Genomic DNA, 16,167 nt, shown 5'->3' with positions numbered 1-16,167 from the left:
ATAACTGAACCCTATGAAGCGTTTTCTTAAGGCAGGTCATCGTGCACACCAAATTCATCCACGAAAAGGGAAATCGGAAACTCACGTAATGGTTATTGATATTGTTTGGTAGGTCGGCTGCTAACCAATTTTTCTACTGGTATCTGCTAATTGAAACTAGGGAAATTGGACGATTTTAATCTGAAATGAAAAATGTCTCTGCATGCTGATTTTGCAAGAGGAGAAAGATCCAAAGATACCATCAAGGAAACTGGATAAGAAACTGAAACCTACGGATATTCTAGGGAGTTTGGATTGAAATAACAAAGACACAATTGAAAACTGTCGGTCAAAACATTAGAAAAGAGTTTTGCAATTATTTAAGCAGTGCATGGACTCAAACAACAAAAAACGTGGAAACCCAAAAAAACACTCGATGATCGTAAAGCAAACTTTTGTAAACTTCCAATAGATAATCGACTCTGAACATACTTATTGGTAGTTTATTATTATTATACAGGGTGTTCGGAAAATGGGTTAGCAAATTTTTAAGGGTGAGTCTACATGCTAAAATAATTGTAGTAAGCCATGTAATAAAATTTCGAAATGTTTTTGAATATATGAATATTTTTCGAGTTACAGCTCAACAGTCATTTTTTTTCTTCCTTTTTGACCTATTCTGAACATTTCTTCGCGAATCAAATAGAAAATCTGGCCGTAGTTTTATGAAAGTGATCTATAACTTTCTGATAAAAATTGTTTCTCCACTTTATCATTAGATGGCACTTCACCTGAAACTTAAATTTCATTTTTCTCATGTAGTAGTCAATAGTGGAATGCAATTTTAAACATTAGGAAATGCTAAACAAAAAATGTGCTCTTCACGCGACTCGCAAAATCTTGTTATTTAGGAACAAATCGATATCAAAGTTTTTATCCCTCTCAACCCAGTCTCCTTGGATTTAATTGCAATCGCAGCAAATCAAGTCGTCTGGTTTTAAAACGTGCCAAATTTGACAATTTATTGTCATTATTGTATTCCCGAGTTCAATAGTCCAGACGCCCCCTACTGACTAAAATTACAACTACAAGTTAAGTAGTAATTTGACACTTGTTTTGTTGACATTGTGTTTGACCTCTGAATGTGATTTGTTTTAATTTGTTCTAATCAACTTTTGCAAGCATTTAAAGAAATAGAAATAGGTCGAAAAGTGTATAAGTATTGTTTTATGTCATAAATGTCATCAACCCCAATAAATAAACAAGTCTGACAAGTCTCAACTGTCACTAAAGAACGAGTAATGCGACGTTTCGCAGCGCCTTTATCGGTAGTTGAACTCGCGAATTACTGTTCAATTTTGAGCTGAATTTAAATGCAACATTTGATAATTCTCGATCCATTTTATTTTAGTGCTTCTACAGCACAAAATTTAGTCCAAATTGAACAGTAATACAAAAATTACTATAAAATGTCAAATTTGGCATATTTTAAAACAAGACGACTTGATTTTACGCTTCCAATTACATATACAAGGCCACTAGGTTGAAGTAATACAAACTTTATTGTCGATTTGCTCCTAAACGAAGACGTTTTTCGAGTCGTGTGAAGAGCACATTTTTTGTCTAGTATCTTCCAGTGCTTAAAATGGCAAATTCCTTTTGGCGACATTTGGCGATTCAAAAATGATATGCGGCAAATGAAATTTGAATTACTGGCAAAGTACCATCTAGTGGCAAACTGGAAAAACAATTTGTGATCAGAAACTTTGATAAAACTCTCTACCCATGTTCAGTTTGATCCGAGAGGAAATGTTCAGAATAGGTCAAAAATAATAAAAAAAATTGTTTGAATTTTTGTTATATGATTTCCTATCATTAATAAAAATGCAAAATGTTCTAACGCATTTTCCAAACACCCTGTATATAATATTACATATAAACCCTTTTCTCCATTAACAGTTTCAAATAGATTATTTTACAGAACACAAATAGTACACCTGAACAGGGAAAGCTTCCATACGGAAAAATTTCCTGGCAAACAGAAATTTGAGAAGAAGAATGGAAAAAAAGTGCTATAGAAAATAGAACTGTCCCACAGCACCGAGATATAAAGAAAAATCGTAAATCTACATCCACTTACTGTTTCCGCTTCACCCTTTTACATTGTTGCATATATCAGACCGATTTGTTAGAGCTGACCGCTAACTAAAGAGTCTGGACGTCATAGTAAGAGATTTGATTTAATAGTGCCACTTCGTTTGAACTACCACTATACGTACGGTTAAGATCAGGTCACTCTTCGGTCACATGTATCATGCTGATTTCTGAAGGCCAGCAGTGGACCGCTACTTACTTATAATCTGACTAATGAGCTTCATAAATCAGCATCACAATGGGAAAGGGTTCCATTCAAAAAATTAACTAGAACAGCCATTGTTATCAACATTTTTTGTGCATATGTTGAATCACAATTTTTCACAGAATTCTATATTCACGCTTCTTTATAGTTAGACCGCCAGGTTTGGATGTGAAGTTCCAAACTGCAAAGAGATTTATCGTTGACGTCTAAATATCTGCTTAAATGGAGCATATCAAAGGTGTTTGGTGTATTCTATTACAAACCGCAGGTGGTAATGAGGCATTCACCCTTAAATCGAATAATAGTTGGTTTCGTCGATTGAGCTGCGGAATTAATCAAACTTTTCAGATGGTTTTCGTCCTCATGTTTTGGGTTTGTTCGATTTTGTTTCTGTTATGTGTCTCCTCACCACATTATTTGCAGTTTGTTCATGTACAATCAGTGCAGTGTCGTCAGCATATTTTTTTATGTAAGCTGATAAGTATAGTTTTCTGGGGTCGAAAGTTATGGTTGTACATGTTTTAAGTTACTATGTTTCGCAAGTACTTTTACTGCAAAAAATTAGGTATGCAGTTGAAATCAGTTCCGATTTAATTGAAGTTTTTGTTCGTTCTTTGGCTGGTAGTTCTGTGGATTTAATTGTATTTCTGGTAAATTAAAAAAATAATTGGCACTGGCAACATTTACTAAAATAATTTTATTGGAAAACATGCGTCTTCCCTATTGATCACTGGTTTACAAATTAAAACGAAGCATTTTTGAGCTATTGTTTATACCGGGTGTCAATTTGAAAACTTCTCACCCTAAATATCTTTATTGCCGTTTAAAATATGAAAAATCCGAAATACCAGAATATTTTATTTGTAGGGGGGATGACACTAAACGACTGTTTTTAGCCTCTTTGTTTGGACCCCCTAGGACGGGTAGATGTCACCCTTAGAATCTTAAGCGATAAGGGGGGTCGAGTGGCACATCGTTTTAAAAGGGGTTCAATTGTCTTTACATTAGTTATTATTTTGGCTATATAATGGTGTTTCAAAATTACAGAAACAATTAAACTTCCCTGCATTGAAATTTTGGTTTTTAGATTAGCGTTTAAACAAAAATTATGTCATTGAGTGTCCTTATAGTACAAATGATTAGATTATTCGGTTACACCGTTAAATCTTTGAATAACAGGAAGACAATCTAGTTTAAACAATTGATTTCCGATTTATTGATTGTTTTACTTCGAGAAACATCACTTTTTATTTACGGAAGAAAAATTTGTACAATAAAACCCATGGGATCTACTTACACACTATCTCATAAGTTGCTCAAAATGTTGTCTATTTTCCTGTAAACAATAATAAAGTCAATTTTCGAACCCTCCCTAACATTGATAAGATATTCCCGGATAGATCAATTGGCAGAAGGGAGCCAATTGAATGGCCTCCAAGATCACCGGATTAACACCGTTATACTTCTTTCATTGGGGACATCTTAAGTACATTGTTTATAAAACACAAGCTGCTGATATTGATGATCTTAAAAGGCGAATTGCAGCAGAATGCCGGTCAATTCCCGGTTTCCAAGTTTTCGCAATGTTAGAGAGTAGTTCGAAAACAGACTTCATGTTTGTTTATAGGGAAATGGACAACATTTTGAACGACTGATAAGATGTGCGTAAGCAGATCCCATATGTGTTAATGTAGAAAATTATATTCCGCAAATAAGACGTTCATTTTGTCGATGTAATATAATAAATAAATAAGAAATAAGATCAAAATCAAAAAGTTTAAACTGAATTTTCTTCCTGTTATACAACGATTTTAACAGTGTGACCTATTTTTTTAATCATTTGTGTTACAAGGAGATCTAATACAATTGTTTTTGTGTAAACACTAACCTGAAAACCAATATCGGAATGAACGCAAGTTTAATTGTTTCTACGACTTTGAAACGCGATTATTCGGAAATCTCTGGACAAAAAGGTACGAAGTAACTACTAGTGTAAAGAGAATTCAACGCCCTTTAATGCGATGTGCCACTTGACTCCTCTTCCCATTTAAGATTCTAAGGGTTACATCTACTCCTCTTAGAGGGTTGAAGCAAGGATGCTAAAAATATTCCTCTTTCCTTTGTCCCCTTCCCTTTGTGTCCCGCTTCCAAATAAAATTGACGGACTTTTCCGATTTTTCATATTTGCAACTGCAAGGAAGATACTAAGGGTGGGAAGTTTTCCAATTGACACCCCTTATAGAAAACCAATGTTATATTCGGACGTAGAATCCTTGGTTAAAATAATACCCCTTCCTCATGAAACACCCCGTAAATGATAAAAAATAGATGAATGAAAATGTCCGTTTCCTTAGTTAATGACAATGAATCATTCAAGATGAAAAGTCCAATTCAAAGAAAGAGAAACTCTCCTCAGTACTGCAAAACTTTCATTTCAACTGGATTGAATCCTCTTTACCGAACCTGAAATCTCAAAATATAAAATAATAACGCAATTTTCACAACGACAACGGTAATAATTTGCTTTAAAGCCTTATTTGAAAAATATGTGTTATTTGGACTAGCAGTAGGTGTTTGTATGTTTTAAGTAGCTTGCAGTAGCATTTGTAGAAGAACACCGTCGCTCAAAGCAAATAGTAACTATTTTGGTAGCTTTTGATATCGAAATAAAGCTACATGGGCATGTTAGTCCTCGAACCGCTATTCAGAGGCAAGCGTGGGTGGAAAGTTTTATTACACAAATGTCTCATTCTTCAAGAAAACACCGTGTTTATGTAAAAAAACCGTGGACATGATTAAATTATGTCCTTTCGAAGTAGGCCAAGTTTTAATAGCCCGCGGCCAATGTACATCACAAAAGGCAAGTTTCACTTGAATCCAGCCATCCAATGTCTCTTTAGTTTGCAGCGAATCGACTACTGAAAGAAAAAAAATGCTCTGTTAGATTTTTTCCAAATAATTGATGTATTATGCCATAGTATGATGAAGAAATGTTTCTTCTTCTACAGAAAAAGTAGCAGTCACCTGCTTCTTAATACTGAAAAATGTGTCTTTAAATAGACCAAGCCATTCAACCATGTAATAACACCTTCTTTGGCCCCACTGAGGACGCAGAAAAACCTCCCAATAATACCAATCAAATCTCGCGATGCGTATCAAAAATCTCATCATCATCATCATCATCATCATCAACTATGGCTTTTCAATGGCAACATTGCGCGTTTCTGGTCCTGCGGGTGTTCTTCTGCGGAACGAAGAGATTTCTGAAGAATATGCGTGATTCGTCGTAGATGCCCGCGGCTTCGACGAGCGCATAAACTAACGGGATAACGACTTATTGTCGAAGTGCGATGATGATGAGGATGCCAATTTCCTGATGTCGATGTAAATAATTCGGCAACATTCATGAGGATGCCCATTCGCAAGGTGAATATGGATCAAGGTGTGGAAAAATAATACAAAACAACACCAATTGAACCCCCGTTTCTTCCTCTAGACCCACAGTCTAAATGGTGGATATTGAGTTGTTTGCAATCTAATACTGAACTCCAAGGTCCCACAGACAAAAAAATTTAATTCACAAGAGTAGAAAATGTCTACTCCATATGGCACTTATTCAAGATATGCAAAGTCATTTCGAAAATAACCCAAAACAGTTAAAATCATGCAGACGCGAATTGTTGCTCCAGTTGTTCGATGGATATTCTTTGAATCTGTTGCCCTTGGGGGCGGAAGGGTTCAACATGACATCAGCTGCCCTTAAAAGGGTGTGGGAAAATCGTACAGGTGGTGATCGATCTATTCTGAACCTCGCTGGGAACTGATGAAGCGAGATCGGGTTGAATGGGGCGCGAAGAAATGGCCCTCTTTAAGATTATACAGGGCATGATTTAAATTAAATAATTTTGATTACTTTTTAAGAAAAACGAACATGAGCTACTCGTGGCATCTCTAATGAAGTTTGATTTTGGCAGTAATATACTAAACAGTATGCTTTCTGCGAGGCTCTACATTTAACTTTCTCAGGATAGTTTGCATAAATACACACATCAGGATGAGCATTTTTTTAAATCATCGTCTAGTTCAAACGGCCATTACGGGCCTGTTGAATTCAATCGTGGGAGAACTTACAAACCCATATAAACCTATAGTAAAAACGATTCTTTGATAGAATCTTGTAAAATACTTAAATGGCGTCCGGATTCTATTATAATAAGCCGGAAGGAAACCACATGTTACTTCAATCCTCCCCGAAAAAATTGGTGGTTTCTTTGATCCCACAAAATTGGTTCGATACCAAACGAGACCCTAATTGAAGGCTTTTAGAAAGTGAATCGGTTTCAGTTTCGTTTGATAATACTGAAATAAATAATGTCGCAGAGGATGTGGATGAATGATATTACAAAGTCCTGTTAATAAGTGCGATATTGAAGAGTTGCGTGTTAATTAAGGTCACATTTCTTGAGACGGCCGTTCAGTTGATTGTATTCACCTTTGGGCAGCATTGGCTGAAGGTAGTAGTAAGATTGATAGAAAAGTTCATTCAAAAGGATGGAAATACTTTTATTTATGTTTGAAAATGATTTATAATTTTTGGGCATTGTTTGGTGTGTATTTATTTTTTGTACATTGAATTGTGAATGGATTTGCGTTCTGTAGACGTTCAATTTCGAATTGAAAGTTTTGTGTCTTTGTACTCTCGTATCCAGAGGGTTTATAACTCATCCAATTACTTCCATGTAAATCTTGCATCTTTTAACTGTTTGCGCAAAATCATCAAAAAAATTATTACTGCTCCTCATAAACCAATTTTTTTAATAGTAATTCCAATTCATATCATGTAAGTAAAGACGTTAAGCTGAAACATTGAAAATTGACAAGAGTTAAACATAAGAAACCCTTATTGGAACTAAATTATTCATTCTTGGCTGGTTGATTACGGGCTAACATTTTCTGTAGAATATTCGTTGACCATTTATATATAAATGGAATGTGTTTTAATAAACACTCTTTCTTTACATAAGCCGGTAGCTAACAGTTTGTTTTCTGTTTCAAATTTATATTCTCGTTTCATCAGCTGTTTCTTCTGCTTAATTCGTGTTAGTTTTCAGAAACCCCTTTATTATAGATGTTTTGGTTTAAAGCCTTTACTTGCCCGTACATCAACTGGCATGATTATAAAAATGTAATGCTTTATTAAAAGCAATAATTTTTTTTACTTTGCAATGAAATTTTATCGCTTCGAATTAGTCTGCCTGCTTGATATGATACCACCTGCAAATTGTATCTTAATGGAGCGCTTTTAATTAATTTTACTCGCAAACTTGTAAAACCATCAGCGATTTTTGAAAAATGATTATTTTGGCCATTGGAATTTGAAATCCGCGTCCAATTTACATTTTATTTTAAAGTCCATCTGCGTATTGGGCAGGTGCCCTTAAAAGGCAGGCCTGATTAGTTTATTTCAATAATTAGTCAGGTAAATACCATAGAAAACCTTATTAAAGCATAAGATTCTAGAAATGTCGGTATTTGTGGCGGCTTGTTAGATGTTGCAACAGATTGTGCATTTTAAAGCTGTTTTGGCTTTTTTGAAGACTTGTGAATAGAGCGAAAACTTTCACTTTCACAAGGAGCGTCATTTTGCTACTATTTATTGCAATAGGCTTTAGAGAAATTCCCGACTGAAAAGAAACCGTTCTAAAGAAATGCCTGGATTGTTACTCTAATTTATAGCCTAACGCATAATTAACTTCCGAAAACACGTAGCATCTCTTAACCCTTTCGGTATCGAAAGTGGTCAACATTATATCGGCAATTTTACATCAAATAATGTCAACCGAATCCTTTGAATTTCTAAAGCTTCAGGATATATTGGTCACGGTCAAAGCGGAGGCCCGTACGATGGCTCTGGTCTTCAGGATGGTTATTTGAGCACGCCATACTTGGAAATGCGTGTTTTCGAAGCTCTTGTGCAAAGGTGGACTGAGATACTTTAAACATGTTTACATGAATATTAATTATTTCTGGTAAATGATGGAAAATTCGTGTAGCTTATTTGGGGGCATGCCCTCCCTATTCGAGTGTTAATGTGCCAAAATTTCAGAAATATTGGTTCAGTCGATGTTTAGGTTTTGGTGTTTCAAAACTTTCAATAGTTCTAGTACAGAGTAAAAGTTAATTAAAGAGTTCTAAAGCGACTTTCAAAACTAGAGATTTGTTAGCCAGAAAAAATTCCAAAAATTTTAATTTTTTCAGATTATCAGATGTTGAGATGTATTATTCAAAGGCACATTTTAGCAACATAGTGGGTGTGAGAATAAATCGTCATGGAGCGAGTGGGTATTCTTTATCGTCTAATGATCCCGATTATTAACATAAAACTGATCATAAATTACCAGATTTTTGGCGAAGTGGCTTAAAACCCGCCTCTGACAGCAAAATCGCAAAAAGTCTTCTAATTCACCCTGATACAGTCCAGACTACTAGAAAGAAGTGCTGCTGTCTCTCTGTGAACCCAACGTGAGATTCTCAGCCAATAAATTGGATCCGCATAATTAAATGTTCAATTAGTGGCCGGGCAGTGTTTCTAAAAATATTGATTATATAAATAAATAAATAACAATGAACGGCGAAGCTCCTTTCCTTCGAATCTTCGAAGGTCAATGACTGAAAGTCACCTAAGAAGTGACGCAAACGAGTTGTTTAACAATGGCCTAATTCGGACCTGAGAACTCGAAGTAGTCGGATATGAAAACCGCTTTTTTATTAAGTTTATGCAGTTTCAAGAAATGTGTTCTGCGCTAGCCAGCCTGTAGAGACCTTAGGTGGCATGCACGATTCTTTTGAAATCGTAAAGTATTTACATGACGACTGAGCCAAAGTAGCTAGAGGAACTTTTATACTAAATTTTATACAAATACTTCCAAGTTGGAAGAAATGTAGAATTATAGACAAGCTTAGCTCACACCTTTACTGTGTCCACCAACGTGGACAACAAATTTAAATAGTTTCCTCCATGAACTATATCCGTTCTTTATCGGAGAATCAATTCAGTAGGCATCTGAAGGAGTTATTTATTATTATGTTGCTCGCAGTTCACATTGACATTGATACTTTTCTACCTCATGTGCTATTTAGTTTTTATTGCGCAATATTGCCATTTCCACGCCTTCACTTTTCTTGCCTACGCTTTATAAATATTTGCAAAAATATGGTTTTTCGAGTATTGGCAAGTTTGACTAGGGTGCGGTCAGAACGAATAACCAGCTCTTTCCCCTAGTACTACTATAAGATTCGTGAATGTTTCATATATAAACAGATTCAGCGAGTTAAATTAGCTTCAAAACACACTGTTACTTTTTGTCAAGATGTGAAGAATTAAAGTCATATAAAACGCCCGGTTTTCGTTTCAAGTCCTTGATAGAAGTTGGATTTTCGGACCCAAAAATTGATTAAATTGTTGCAAGTTCTCCGTCTATAAAGCATTCACATTTAGTGCTTGTTTAAAGTGTTCATCCAGATAAATTGCTTTTTGTCAGACAAAAATTGCCGATGTTTTTCATATGGTTTATCACAGCTTTCGAGAGCTGCGAGTAATCCACTCGAACAAACCATTTAAAGGCGCTATTAAAAATTTACATTTTTTAAATCCCGAAAAACATTAATTATTATCAATGATTTATATGAAATTGAATTTAAAATTAAGCCAATTTTATGAAGCATTTGACTACTTGAATTTGTGTAATGACAAATTAATTGATTAATTCCAGAATGAAGTCTTGAAGTTGCGTTATGCAATCGAGAACTAGTGTTATCCCTTCAAAACTTTTTACGGAGTATTTTACCATAAAAAAATGTTGTTTTTTAAAATTGGAATTCTTGGAACCACATAGAACTTGTCTAGATGTTATCTTGCTTCAAACGCAACTATTTTTTAAAATGCGCTTTTAGCTGAATTTTCTCGCATATAACTCAATTTTAGAAGAAACCGTGTTTAAACCGTCTAAAAGTTTAGAACCGCAGCCGCAGTTGAATTAACAAAATTTTAATTTTCATCATTATTTTATCTTATTTTTCTCTTCTTGTCTTATTTTTTTATTGCACCGGCTGTTTCTGATGAATCGTAATTCGGTTTCAATATTATTCATCTTGAACAAGAAAATGATCAATTATTAAATACTTTCTAAGGCGTCAAAGTATGAAAATCTCTCTACACTGAAAACTCACAATACGTACAAATTAAATAATACTTTTCCTAAACTTCATAACTTCCTTTACTTTGTCCTTTTCAGGAAAATGCCGAGAAAAGTAAAAATGAACCAGCGTTAAAATCATTCTCTAAGTTATTGTCCGACTAAGAAGCGCTGAATAGAAGTTTTGTGACTTGCTTGTATAAACTTAATTAACTTTTTTATTTCTATAAATATTTACCTTGCATATAATTGCTCATAATTTTAGACAATCAATTTCGTCGAAAGTTGTGAAAAATCCTTACCAATAAAAAAGTAAAATATCGTCCGAAAGCCTTGAAGAAGTAATTTTTTTGTGCGCTGATACGAAGTAAATTGTATTATTTTTCCTGAGTCGCTCATAAGGAAATAATTTTGTTTTTATGGCCTTGTAAGCAGATTGTATCACAAAGCTGATTATTTATGGCAAAATCGTGATTGCTAAACTTGGTGTTTCTTTATGGATGGTACCACTACAGATTCGTTTCGGCACATGCCGGGTTAGTCAAGAGGAATAATTTTGTACCATTACCAGGTTTCGTCTCGCTGCCTTATCATCATCAACTCAATTCAAATGTGTCGTTTTCAACATTATTATTAACTAGTTGAAAGCCAAACTAATAACTTCTTCTTCTCCTACTCTTCCTTCTTTTTCAACTCTTAAATCATCCGGTGCGTCGTCGCTTGATTTGGTCTTGTTCTGTACCCACTTCACTTGGAAATTCCACTATTTTTATGTATTATTGCATCAAAACTATTGACATGCTTTAATTACAAAAATCTTTCAAATACCCATTACGATTTTTTAATTCGTCTTCTTTGTAGCAAGCCGCATCAAGCAAACGAACTTAGTTCACGCAATTTAAAGCAGAAAAACAACATTTTTTCTCCAAGTCGCTGTGCGGTTCAGTAGTGCAGCTCAGCTAGTTTCTAAATTTTAAATGCTAGTGGCATATTACGAGAAAGTCAGTTTTTTTTTCATCAAAAACCAGTCAAATCTTTGTTAATTAACGAAGTAACTAAGCTATAATTACGTGGATTTTACATATCTGCTACCACCCAGAAGCCCATCTTGCTCTCATGCCCACAAAGGCTGGTTTTTTATTAATTTAGTTTATATCCACGTTTCGGAAATCTCGTATGCAAGATGAAGGGATGTTAACCAGATATCACAACCATTGTGCATCTGTTTCCTTTGTATACCTGGCAGCTTTCGTTGTGTGTCTAGTCATTAATTATACGGCTAGTCTATTAATTTTCTGGTTTTATGGGCCTTGTGAACTCTAATGATTCTGTTGTTTAAGTCGGCAAAACAAAACTACTGCACCTGATCTTTTAACTCATTGGATCCCTTGGTCGCTTTAATACCCGACTAGAAGAATGCGAAATTCCTCAAGGCTTTTTGTATAATTTGAGACGATCTCAAAAGCCAGCAGCTTGGCAAAGTGTTAGTATTAAGTCCTTTTTGAGAAACGTTTTAATAAATAAAGCGGCAGAACCAGCATATGCTTGAAGAGCTATAAAGTGTGTATTGCGGAATCAGAGGTAGCATTTGCCATCTGGTGTAGCCGGAAGGTCAAATCAGTTCTTTAGCTGGCTGGTCTGTCATGTATGATTTAGACGAACTAATAGTTGTTTTTATTTATTTTTATTCATGCTTTGTCATTGACCTTTTATTTTGGTTTTGGATTTAGAAACATAATTAATAACTCAAGTTCAATTTGGCGGATAAGGAATTTCAATCATTTTTATTGCTTTAATTACCAATTCGACCTACCAGAAAATATTCAGCAGCCCATTACTTCATTACAAAGTTTAGATTTGTATTGTTTGTGATTAATCAGACTGCATTTGTATGGTCAATCTCTGAGTATTTTTATGATACTTATTGTACTCTGGCTCCCTAGCGGATACCTTCCCCCATAGATGAATGGTAAGATAGTAGCACATAGAATGGGTGGGATATTTTGTCAAATATACTGCTCAAAATAGAGAAACAATATATCTACTTTTTTAGGTAACGCCTGCTTTTATTCATTTAAATTATATTACTGATATGGCACTAGGAATAATTTTCAATTTTTTTTGTCATGCGAAAATTTATTAGATTCAACTAAAACAAAGAAATCAACTAAAAGTAAAGATTTTTTGACATAAGGTGTCCAAATTGCTTCCCCAGCAGTAAACATAAAATATTACTGAAAGTTTTACTGCAAGGCAAAAACCCAATCCCCTGTTCAACTGGTCTGATAAGAGTAAACTTATCTAATTTCAATTGCTTTAGAGCCTAAGTGTGGAATAACTAGCTTATCATTCGTTAAAGGGTGAAGAACATTGAAAAATTCAAAATATTTCAGAAATTAAACTGGGGGGTTTTTCGGGTTTTTAGACCTTCCGCGAGCAAACTATCTCTGAAAATGCCAGTCACTCGTGCTTGCAAAAGCTCAGGAGGAAATTATTTTCCAGGACGACGGCCTAAAAACCTCAAAAACTCCCCTGTTTCAAGCAATGGAAGCGAAAACCAAACTCTTTGCCAGTTGACCAAATCCGCATTCATAAATTATATTTAAACAATTTTTTGAATCAACTCAGAAAAGTGAATTTGAGTCAAAGCTATACCTAATTTGTGTAATGTTAAAAATACGTTTGTAGCTTGTAGGGCAGTATATAAAATTGAAAATAGAAAGCAAGTGAATTTTTCTACCTGCATTCAAAAACACCGGTAGGCGCACACCCTCAACTGAAAAATTTAACATGAAATGGCGTGGGAATTTCAAATCAAAACCGACCTATTTGATGCTGGGAAACCGAAATGTGTACCGATCACTTATTTTTATGTATTGACATTTTTGGTTACTCAGGCTCCTTTTACCGGATGTGTGTTTACTGCCAAATTCGGCCGGAAGAAGGTTTTACGTCTAACTTTTAACAGTTCATTGAAAATCTAAGGCCAAAGATAATTTTTTGAAAAATCATGGCTTGCAAACGGAAATAATTATTTCTCATTTAGCTGCAGCCAGCTGCACAATTTTGACTGAGTTTTCTAGAACAATAAAACAATTAAAGTTAATCAACATTACGAAATGCCATAAAAACCGCAGCCTAGCTGAGGTAACGGGATTTATATTAATTTCGTTTGGAGAAATGCAGCCGATTGATTTATTTTCAACTAACATTGAATTAATTAGGTTTTATTTAAAAGTTTACTTCCGCTTCTTGGACTTTGATGTAACAACAGCCCCGTTAATTTTTGCGTTTTGAAATTTCCTCGCTGTTCCAAGCAATTTATAAATAGTATTGGATTGCACACTAAACTTCAAGGTATGCCTGATTTCTGTTGATTAACGGCTTTGCAGAACTTTATCGGGCGCTATAACTCAATTAATGTCTAGAGTAATTGACTTTTACAGTTTCTATTTAACCACAAATAAGAGCCCATCATAAACATACATAAAATAACAGTTCGATATAAGATATTTTTTCGAAATGTTCGATCTGTAATCTGATGAACTGCGTCTAATTGCTTCTGGGGACTTTGAGGAAAACTTATTTAAGCCAAGTAATTAAATGTTCATATTTTCTCTGCTTCTGCAAGAAGTTCGTCTAATTGTTTTCAATTCAGGTCTGTTGGAAATTGCCTGCAATCAAGACATTGTTTTTGAAAATTGAATTTCTTTGTCGCAATTCATGTTTAAATAAATCTGTTGCCATTCATAAGGTCCAACTCATTTCAAAAGTTCCTCTTTATCAGTACCTTTTCTGTTTCGGGTAAATTGCAAGGTAATGGTGCACAACAAAGCAATCTAATTTATTAAAAATTGTTATTTTGCATTTACCCAATTTAATACAAAGAACGTGTCTGTTTCATTGTCCGACGGAAATAGTGGTTCTCATTATTCTTCTTAGCATGACGTCAGAAGTGTTAAAGCAAACAACCTAAATAGCCAATTTCGGTGTCTAACGTACCATGCTAAGGTCAATGAGATGAAAATGGTACCAAAAAACATACGCAAAGTAAACGTTATGGAAGTGGTTTTGGGTTTGTCTAATGAAAGTATTTCTCAAAATTGATGATTAAACAAAGTAAACATACCAATGGAAGCCAGAAGAATTCGCAACTTTATAGGAGAAGCAGGTTGATTTGCCAACGCAATATTGCATTTAACGCTTGACCGATATGAACCAAGTTACTTAATATTCTCTATATGCGCCGAAGAACTGGTATTACCAAATATTATCTTCCTGCGGAAGTGGTGGAGTAGACATAAGTTGGTGTCAGGTCATTCATGTTTTGTACTCTTCCAGTAGAATATTTATTTGATTGAGTTAAATAAGCATTGGTGAATGAATCCCTGTGGCGAATTTAATTCAGTTTCAGAAAATCCTGAATTCGCATCTAAATCATCATCAATCGCAAAAATAGACAGCATCTTCAGTTAAATGTGGTTCAAATCAATTACATTCCATGGTGCAGATGCAAAGAAGGTGAACTTCTCGAACCTTTCCTGCTTAACATATCGAACTCCTAACACAAATCCCCGGCGCCAATCTCGAGACGATTTTGTTTTCATCTGAGCACAGTTACAAACGCAAATCGTCCATACCATTTTGGGGAACGGTAACTTACATGTTATTGTGTACAATTAAGCCAACCTACAACCTAACGGGCCCCAGCTTGAACAGCCTTGTGACGTAACAGGGATATGCAGAATGAAACTAAAATTTAAATAAAAGTAACTCGTTCCTAACTGTACTTTATTCGGACTTGCCAAGTTACTTACTTTCTGTTTGCCGTTATGTGGTTGGCTTCTTCCTCGCTAACCGACTTGATAATGATTAACCAATGATGATGATGTGATAAACAGATTTAGGAGTTGTTTATCGTCAATAATATATTGTTGAATTTGACCGTCTGGAATTTGCCTTAAATGTTTTCGGCATGGATTTTTTCATTCTATATCGTTGAATAAAACATTCAAAGTACGTTCTTCGTGAAATATCAGCAACTTTTCCATAAAGTAAATACCATTTATGAGGTTTTGTGCGATCATTTAACCCATCCAATAACATGTCAACATAATGTTTCAAGTATCAAAATCATTAAAATAAAATCCCACCATAAAAATAACGTTTCCAGTTGAGCCAGTCTTGAGGCATGTTAGTCACTGCTATAACCATCAAGTGTGAATTTAAACAATGTAATAAATGTTTTAAACAGCATTATAGTTTTGAGTGAGAACTTGTTTTTCATAAAGGTAAAAGACCTGATCAAAGGCCCTCGGCCACAAGAAGAACCTTATTTATAGCGATTCTTCAGTCAGTTTATATTAATCGCACAAGGATCCACTAATGTAGCAGCTCGTCTACATACATTTATTCCTGCCAAAGTTCTAATTATGCCAATAAAACGATAGAAATTGAAGAGATGCAGACCGAAGATGTCACGAATCGCTCGAATCAATGTTAGTAAGCAGCTGAAAAGTGGAATAATAAAGTACCATATGTAGTTGTTTAGATCAAAATTCTTTGCATTGGAATGTTCAGATGCCAAGAAAACCGAGTGACCGCCAATGTTTGTCATGGTCATTGAACTTCGAA

This window comes from Dendroctonus ponderosae, unplaced genomic scaffold, assembly GCF_020466585.1.
Source record: "Dendroctonus ponderosae isolate FM_Combo_2020 unplaced genomic scaffold, Dpon_F_20191213v2 Dpon_F_20191213_10, whole genome shotgun sequence".
In the NCBI taxonomy this organism is placed as follows: Eukaryota; Metazoa; Arthropoda; class Insecta; order Coleoptera; family Curculionidae; genus Dendroctonus; species Dendroctonus ponderosae.
The sequence above is the reverse complement of the archived record's forward strand: the minus strand, read 5'-3'. Positions refer to the sequence as shown.